A 9,147-nucleotide genomic window follows, 5' to 3' on the forward strand; every position below is an offset into this window, starting at 1 on the left:
CCTATGCTTGTAGAAAAAAGCAGCTGCTAATCAGAATGTATACTAATTTTCATTATAGGCCACCCCGAGGTGACTTCCAATATAATAATTAACAAAAAGGACCTATTGAACCAGCACCAAAATTAATTCAGATGGCTTTCAAATAAAACTATTATCACATTGCTCTAAAATATCTCTCTAGTGTTGCAGGCAATATTTATTTAACAACAGACGTAGCTATCAGTTACCTGATAGTTGGTGTATGAGTGTATGGTGTATGAGTGACCAAGCTAGTCTGCCAAGTGTCTTGACAGTAATTTTACTCTTAATTGTCAGGCATGGCTAGTGGGGTGTTCAGCTGACGGGTCACATAAATTGTGCCATAGTTACCTCAGCAAACAATATGGAATCACATTGACTAAGCAGCTCGTGGAGGGAAGTTTATAGAACTTTTTACAATCTCCTATGGATTTTATTGCTCTGAAATATTTTGTTGTTCTGTGCAAGCCTAAAAGCACAAAGAAAAGCAAACCTTCAAAATGGTGCTATGAAAGAAAATCCTATTGAAATGCCCAATGTGCTTTAGCTAAATACAACCTTCAGTTCTGTCATGGTTCTGCTAGGAAAACAACATCTTTCCAGAGAGATGTCAGTATTTTATAAGGATTATGTCACTGATAAAGTTTCAATTTTAGCACTATTTGAGCCTCTGTACTTTTCATTGCTTTGTTGAGGTCTCATATCTTTTATTCCTTCCTCCTTGTGCTGTTGTTGTTGTTGTTGTTGGCATTCGTCTGTCTCGAGAGACGAGGGAAGAGTGCGCCATTGGGGGTAAAGTAAACCATTGGAGAGTTACAGTGCCTGCTGTGGCTGTAGAGACTGATACGGGAGAGACATGTTTTGTTGCAGCTGGGGCAGATGGAGGTGTCCAGATACACCATGGCATTTCTTCTCTCTGTGCTCCTCCCAGTTTCTCTGGAAACCGCTGTGGATACATGACCTGGCTGTCTCCAGGCACTGCGGCTGTCTGTAAGGGATTTCCACACAGCATAGTTAATGCTGCCAGTCTTCATGTTTGCAGACATCTTTACAACACAGAGTTGGTATGCCAACGGGCCTGGTGCCTGAAGCCAGCTCCCCTTAAAGCACATCCTTGCGGATCCTGCCACGCCCCAGGTTACATACGCTTCAGGTTACAGACTCCACTAACCCAGAAATAATACCTCGGGTTAAGAACTTTGCTTCAGGATGAGAACAGAAATCGTGCTCCGGCGGCAGCGGGAGGCCCCATTAGCTAAAGTGGTGCCTCAGGTTAAGTAACAGTTTCAGGTTAAGAACGGACCTCCAGAACGAATTAAGTACTTAACCCGAGGTATCACTACACATGCTCAAGCCAGTGTAGACATCACTGAGACAGAAGTGCAAACGCAGACTTGGGAGAGCAGACCTTTGTTTCAGACTCTGTCCTGCTATGTGATGCCCCAAATCTTCCTGACACGGTACATATGGAAAGCATTGAGGCTTTGCTCCTGGCGGTTGTAAGTTGCCCACGACTTCCATAAAGCAGCGTGCTCAGCACGCAAGTCTGGTACTCCTTCATCTTGGACCATCTCCTTTTGGAGAGGTGAGCCACTGCCATAGCTGCCTTACCAATATACTTGCCTAAGGAAAGGTTGCTGGTTATAGTGGAGCCCAGGTAGGGGAAAACATCTATCACCTCAATGCTGATGTGTGGAGTGCTGGTGATGTCCTGACCCACTATGTTGGTCTTCGTCAGGCTGAAGTCCATGCAGGCTTGGGCAAAAGAGATGGTGAGTCTCTGTAGAGCTTCTTTGGAGTGTGCTGTCAAGGCTGCATCATCTGCAAACAATATATCCTCGTGCAAGCTTGACCTATTTACCCTGCCTCTAGATCAGTAGTCTTCAACCTTTTTAGACCCTGTACCCACATGCATTTGGAGATCCATTTCTTAATATTTTACCATATATTTGCATGGCGGAAAAGCTTCTGTTGCTCCCCACCTCGGGTCATTCCATGACTCACTAGCGGCTCCCGGAGCCAGTGTGGTGTAGTGGTTAAGAGTGGTAGACTCGTAATCTGGTGAACTGGGTCCACTTCCCTGCTCCTCCACATGCAGCTGCTGGGTGACCTTGGGCTACTCATACTTCTCTGAAGTCTCTCAGCCCCACTCACCTCACAGAGTGTTTCTTGTGGGGGAGGAAGGGAAAGGAGAATGTTAGCCGCTTTGAGACTCCTTAGGGTAGTGATAAAGCGGGATATCAAATCCAAACTCTTCTTCATCATCTTCTCCCATCCCACCTGCTGAAGACCAGAGCTCTAGATTATCAGTTTTAAATAACTTGTGCTAGTATTCAGCCTTGAGTGCCCAGTTCGTTTCACTGCATTTATTCCTGCCCTTTATTTCCTGTCGCTTCCAAACCATAAAAAGACTTTGATGTTCCACTCAATGGCAGGTATCCTACTGTATCACCACAGGGGCCTTGGGTAAGAAACCAAATACGAAGCTTAAAGAATACTTTTAAAAAGCTATTGACACTTTACTCAATGGGCCACCAGGATCTGTATGCCTGTTGACAGCCTCCAGATAGTTCCAATAGGTTGAAGCATGACTTCTTCCCCCTTACATAAGCCATGTTGACTGTTTTTCACCATGGCATCATTATTCCTTCAACAGTGAAAAATTGTTCAACCAGAATGTCGGGAGAAAAATTGCTGAGGTTTATGTTCTTTATTTATGGAGACAGAACCTAATCGGTGTCTGCAGAGTCCCAGTGCCAGAAACAAAAGTCCTGCCTTGGATTGTTCACCTCGGCAAAAAAGAATGGGGCAGTTGTCTTCAGCCAAGCAGTAGTCATCTCTTTTATGCCATGTGTGCGCACATATAATGTGGAAACTGTTGACTAGATTCCTATTGCTCTCGAAGGATATTTTTGCATGGCAGGAAATTGGGCTTTGGTAAGCCCAGTTGGAGCTGCACCAGCTGATTCTACAGAATAAGCTTAACCAACTGCTCACCACTGGGTTGTTCTCTTGCCACAGAGGTTGTGTATGCAGCAGATCAAGGGTGTGTGTGTTGTTGTTTTGCCCTGGTAGAATGGACTGTGCCACTTCAGACCAAGCTAGGGGAAATGGCATTTTGAATATTCCTTTGTGTGGAAAAAAAACCCCCACAAAGCTCACCGCAAGAAGAAAATTGACACACAGGATGTGAACTAGAACCTTTCTGCTAGTTTTTTACTTGCAGGATTTTTAAATATATAGAGAAGCGGGGGGATATTTAAAAATAGCATCCCCTACTTCCACTCTGAAGTGGTATGCTCCATGCTAGCACCTCCTATTCTGCTGCATATGAAATCCACAGAGCATGAAATACAATTACACATACAGTGTGCGTCTTTGGCTCTTACCCTAAAGAGTATATGCCCAACTGAACACAATGGAGCCTATTTTCGAATGGTCCTGCATGGGATTGGGCTGCGTGTTTCAACTGGGCATGAGACTAACACTGAAATCTTACACCTCTATGCAGAAGTAAACTGCACTGAGTAAGGTTGAGCTTATTCCCAAAAAGTGTATATAGGATTTCAGCCTCGGGGGTCAAGCAAAAGGCTGAAAGGAAAAAGCAGGCTTTAAAAATGGCCTACAATCTTTCATAAAAATTGAGCATGTTATCAAGATTTTAATATGATAAGCGGGGAATTTTGTGAATTGTGTGCGTGTGCCTGTTTGAACAGAAAGTCCAGCAGTATCTATACGTAATGCTTGCTTGCTTGATACTTTGCAGTGTGGAAAGTTGGCTGCGTGTTTGGCCTTTGCTCCTTATGACTGTTGCTGCATGAACATAGCCCTGTGCAACTAAGGCTGTGTCCGCATTACTGGCTTAAAACAGAGCTGGGCCATTATTTTTCTCAATTTGGATCAATGCTGGTTTGCAGGGAAATGCATCAAAACCCAGCGTTTCCTAAGAAACGACAGCATATATGTGGACAGTAGCTAATGTGGTGTGTTCACCCCTTCCTAAGCCAGCGGTATAAGCACATTGAATGCAGATTAAATGGAATGTATAAACAGCCTGAGTCTGCTCAGCTAATCCTGGGAGCATTGACTCGGAAAGGAACAGCCTTCCTTCCATTCCATCCAACTGTACTGACTGAAAAATTAGTTTTCTTGCTTCAGTACAGGGTATAATAATGGGGGTGGGACACAGGTGGCGCTGTGGTCTAAACCACTGAGCTTCTTGGGCTTGCCAATTGGAAGGTCAGCAGTTCGAATCCCCGCAACGGAGTGAGCTCCCATTGCTCTGTCCCAGCTCCTGTCAACCTAGCAGTTTGAAAGCACCCCAGTGCAAGTAGATAAATAGGTACCGCTGTGGTGGGAAGGTGATCAGCATTTCTGTGCGCTCTGGCTTCTGTCATGGTGTTCCGTTGCGCCAGAAGCGGTTTAGTCATGCTGGCCACATGACCCGGAAAGCTGTCTTTGGACAAATGCCGGCTCCCTCAGCCTGAAGCGAGATGAGCACCACACCCCATAGTCGCATATTCACACACACCATTCAGGGGTCCTTTATAATAATGGGCTGGGGCAGGCCAGGGCCCACAACCCAGTTCCCTTGTTGGCCAGGTGGGACTTGATAGCTTTGGAAGGAGGTGTGTGATTCCTCAGCTGGAGTAGGCTCAGAACAGTTAAGGGCCACATGCCTCAAAAAGCCCAGATACGGCAATCAGCATGCAAAGTACGGAAGGAAAACAGAGCTGAGCTGCTGTGTCTGCTCAACTGTCCATATTGATGGGCCTTGGCTTGGACGCTCCTGGACCTCTATGGGGCTGTGCTTCGGGTTTGACTCTGGACTGTATCCCAACTGCTGGCCTTGAGACTTGGCTACCTGGATTGACCGTGAACTACATTTCCTGATCTTGGGAATTTGCTTGTGTGGATTGGCCCCCAGATTTGCTGCCAGTAGGCCAGGGGTGCAGGACAACCCCCCAACATAATTTAGTACTGTGTTCCATGTGTCACTAACCAAAGCAGTGGCACTGAAGTTCCTACCTGGTAATGTTGTCTTCCACAACGTTTAATCTGAGATTTTGTTGGGACTAGCTACTTAATGAGGCCCTGTGCTGGAAGATGCCTGTCAGGTGGAAAGTGACATCTGACTCATTTGGCAATTTATTTCCTTGAAGGGGGGAAACACTCCTGTAGATCTCATTAGAAATGCCCACGGAGGGACAACCTACCTAAACATTACACGTAAATGTGTGCAGTGAAACCCCCAGTGCCCTTTCTTGAATGAAAACAGTCACTTGGGGAAGAAGTGGCCTAAATTGGGGGGAAAGCGGCAGGAGAGGAAGACAGGGTGCTTAACCCTTTCCCCACCTATCACTTCCCTGCTCTACAGTAAATCTCACCCAATAGCACTTTCCCTCCTCATTTGGGAAGATGGTTTGTGGCAGAGAGATGAAGGATTAAGCATGCACCCTCTGATTGTATACACACCACACATTTAAAGCACATTTAACACCACCACCCTGGCAATAAATGTTGGGACCTGTGGTTTAAGGGTGCTGGGAATTGTAGCTCTGTGAGGAATGAAGGGTTCAGGAGGGTGCTTTAAATATACAGCGGTACCTCGGGTTAAGTACTTAATTCATTCCGGAGGTCCGTTCTTAACCTGAAACTGTTCTTACCCTGAAGCACCACTTTAGCTAATGGGGCCTCCTGCTGCCGCCATGCCGCCGGAGCACGATTTCTGTTCTCATGCTGAAGCAAAGTTCTTAACCTGAGGTAATATTTCTGGGTTAGGGGAGTCTGTAACCTGAAGCATATGTAACCTGAAGCGATGTAACCTGAGGTACCACTGTACATTGTGTATGCAGACACACAGACACACACACAGACACACACAGACACACACACACACACACACACACACACACACAGTCAGTCTTTCTCTACCTCTGTGCTCTAACTGGCCCTTCCTTAGGCAGCTTCTCTTTCCCTCTCTCCCTCTCTTTAAAAGGCTGTTGGGAATTTTGTTACATGCATTTGCGTGCAGTGTTTAGTTAGGCCCCAAGATCCAAAACCACAGCCCTGGTGAATGTAGTCAGCCACACTTATCACCTGGCTACACTATCCCTTACATAGAACTCCTAATGTCTGTTGCTTTGTTCAGGACACTGTTCACCGTGGGCCAAATAAAATCCCCTGCTAATGCAAATGCAATAAAGTAAAAGCATTTAAAAAGCCCAAACTTGGCCCTTGTGGCAGCACTCTGGCAAACCTCTTCTTGGGGCTTTTGCAAAGCCAAGAACATGAAAGAGGTGAAAGGAGGACAAGGTGTAATCCTCTGGAGTGGCCCTCAGATTTGTTGTGGGATTTGTTGTTGTTGTTGTTCAGGGAGAGGGAGTTGTTTCTTCCTCCTCCCCTGAAGGTAAAAAAAAAAGGGGGGGGAGATTGGCAAAGTGTTTGTACATCAGGCCTGAGAATGACTCCACTGATTGAAAGAGAGATATGGGTTCGCTTGGGTTTCTGACCTGAATTTGAATTTTCTGATCTGCAAGAATACATTTCTCTTGCTAACATTGTTTTAAAGAGCCTTGCTGACCAGTGGGGGTAGGTTTGTGAAGCAGCTGGACACATAAGGTAAAAAGCCTGTCTCCAACAAACAAGTGCAAGTTCTCTTGAGAATAGGCAAGCTTTTCTTTGACATTTCTTTGCTTCGGTTCTGGGGCACATAGTTGGCAGTGTGTCTTGCTTTCTGCTTTTGTCCACTGTCGTCATACTGTGTTACATAATATTCACCTCACAGATATTGTCCTGGCAAAGCAAACAAATAGAGCGTGCTAGCATTAGCGTGTGGTTTCAGCTCTCTTGCTCCAAAGCCATCTTTCTTCGTGACCGTCAACAAATGTGCTTGCTTCCATTTTGCGGTCGTCTTAATCTTGGTGTTGGTGACAGATTTAAAGCCATGCAGGTATTTTTCATTCCAGGGCACTCTCAAACCCGACCCTCTGCTAGCAAACAGCTGGGCTCCTGCCTAAATCTAACATCATTGGTTAGTTTAACTGTGACTAAATCAAATCGCTTATGACAATTGTAGAATGTGCCATGCTTTTTTCTATACAAAAGGATTGCTGCCAGTCTTTCAAAAGACACAATTGATTTTTCCGGTTTTCAGCAAGCTGATTTTTTATGAGTTTGGGGTGTTAAGCTGGATCCCTGGATCATAAAACTGGAGGGGACCTTATACTCCATGTGGTCAAGGTGTAGGGAACTTTGGGCCTTCCAGATATTGCTGAACCACAACTCCCACTGTCCCTGCCCATTGGCTGGGCTTGCTAGGCTCATAGTTCAGCAGCATCTCATGGACCAAAGGTTCCCCATACCTGATGTACACCAATGCAGGAAATCCAGACCTAGAGCATACCCAACAGATGGCTGTCCAGCCTCTGTCTGAAGACCTGCAGCAAGAAACAGCCCACATTCACCTTCTAGGTCAGGGTTTCCCAAACTTGGATCTCCAGCTGTTTTTGGACTACACGTTTGGAGAAAACCTGCTGGCAACTGTTTCTGTGGTTGAACTGCTCTTATTTATTTATTTATTTACCTTTATATACCACTTTTATTTTCCAAGGAACTCCAGGTGGTGCACATGGTTCCTCTCCTTGGCATTTCATCCTCTCAATGACCCTGTGAGGCAGGTTAGGCTAAGAGATGGTGACTGGCCCAAGGTCACCCAGTGACATTCATGGCTGAGTTACAGATAGGTAGCCGTGTTGGTCTGCCATAGTCAAAATAAAAAAAATCCTTCCAGTAGCACCTTTAAGACCAACTAAGTTAGTTCTTGGTATGAGCTTTCGTGTGCAAGCACACTTCTTCTGTATCTGAAGAAGTGTGCTTGCACACGAAAGCTCATACCAAGAACTAACTTAGTTGGTCTTAAAGGTGCTACTGGAAGGATTTTTTTTATTTTGATTCATGGCTGAGTGAGGATTCAAACCCTGATCTCCCAGGCCTCTAACCACACTGGCTCTGCTCTTGCTACCAGTGGTTCTCCAAATGCTCAGGAAAAATCTAACTTGTTAGACCTCATCCTGTGCCTAGCAATCTGTGCCTAGCACATGGCGTAGTTGTTTCAAAATATAACTATCAGAATGTCTTGTACCTACCACATCGATCTGAAAAAAGGAAGAATTCTTTTCCCTGAGGCTAAATGCCCTGAAGTCTTCCATGACTACTTAAATGTAGCTGGGAATTGGCAGAATTTGGAGAATCCCTTCTGTTAAACTGACCATCTGCATGGAGTATATTCCAAAACAAGGTCATGGGAAGGCAAATTATGGTGTGAGAAATTGTTGGGAGTTACGTTTAAAAATGCTCAAAGAACAAGCTTGGTCTTTAAAATCAAAATGAGCAACCCTGCTATTACATCCAATCTGATACTTTGCTTTTTAAAACACATGTATCATCATCACCACCATCATTACTAAGACAAGTCGATGCTATTACTTAATAAATTGGAAGATGCAATACATTCTAGTATTTTTGTGAGATTGTAACTTTGGTTCCCAGTACCAAAATGAGTTCCATTTATGCACTGGCAGGTATTTCTAAAACATTCCTAAAATCAGTGGCTGGCAGATGAGAAGAGTCTGAAAAGACAGCTTGTAGCTTCAAAGGCTCATCCCATTTAATGGATTCCTTATGAGTAGAATTCCCATTCCTGTCTTTAGTAATGAATCTAGAATCACAGACTCATAGAATTGTAGAGTTCGGAAATGACCTCAGAAGTCATCTAGTACAACCCCCTGCAATGCCAGAATCTCAACACAGGATCCCTCATCCAATTGGAAACCATACCGGACCCTTAGCTTTGCAAATGTACTAGCAGTTCTATTGCTGCACCCTAGGGGAGAAGTATGGTTTTAATTTGGTATAAACAGCTGTTGCTGTGGTGGTTGCAGCAAATCCTATAAAACTCTCGAGTGTCTGTTGACATTGGTGCATGCAAGCTTTTGAATATAGTGCATCTTTTAAATAAAATTTGCTCCTTCCAAAGGTGGGACTTAGATACCCTTCCATTCTAAGAAAGAGTACTCTGTAAACCTAAAGCCTGTAGCCCAGGAGCACGCAGTCAGGCAATATATAGAT

This window comes from Podarcis pityusensis (genome assembly GCF_964106645.2).
Source record: "Podarcis pityusensis genome assembly, chromosome: 10".
Lineage (NCBI taxonomy): Eukaryota > Metazoa > Chordata > Lepidosauria > Squamata > Lacertidae > Podarcis > Podarcis pityusensis.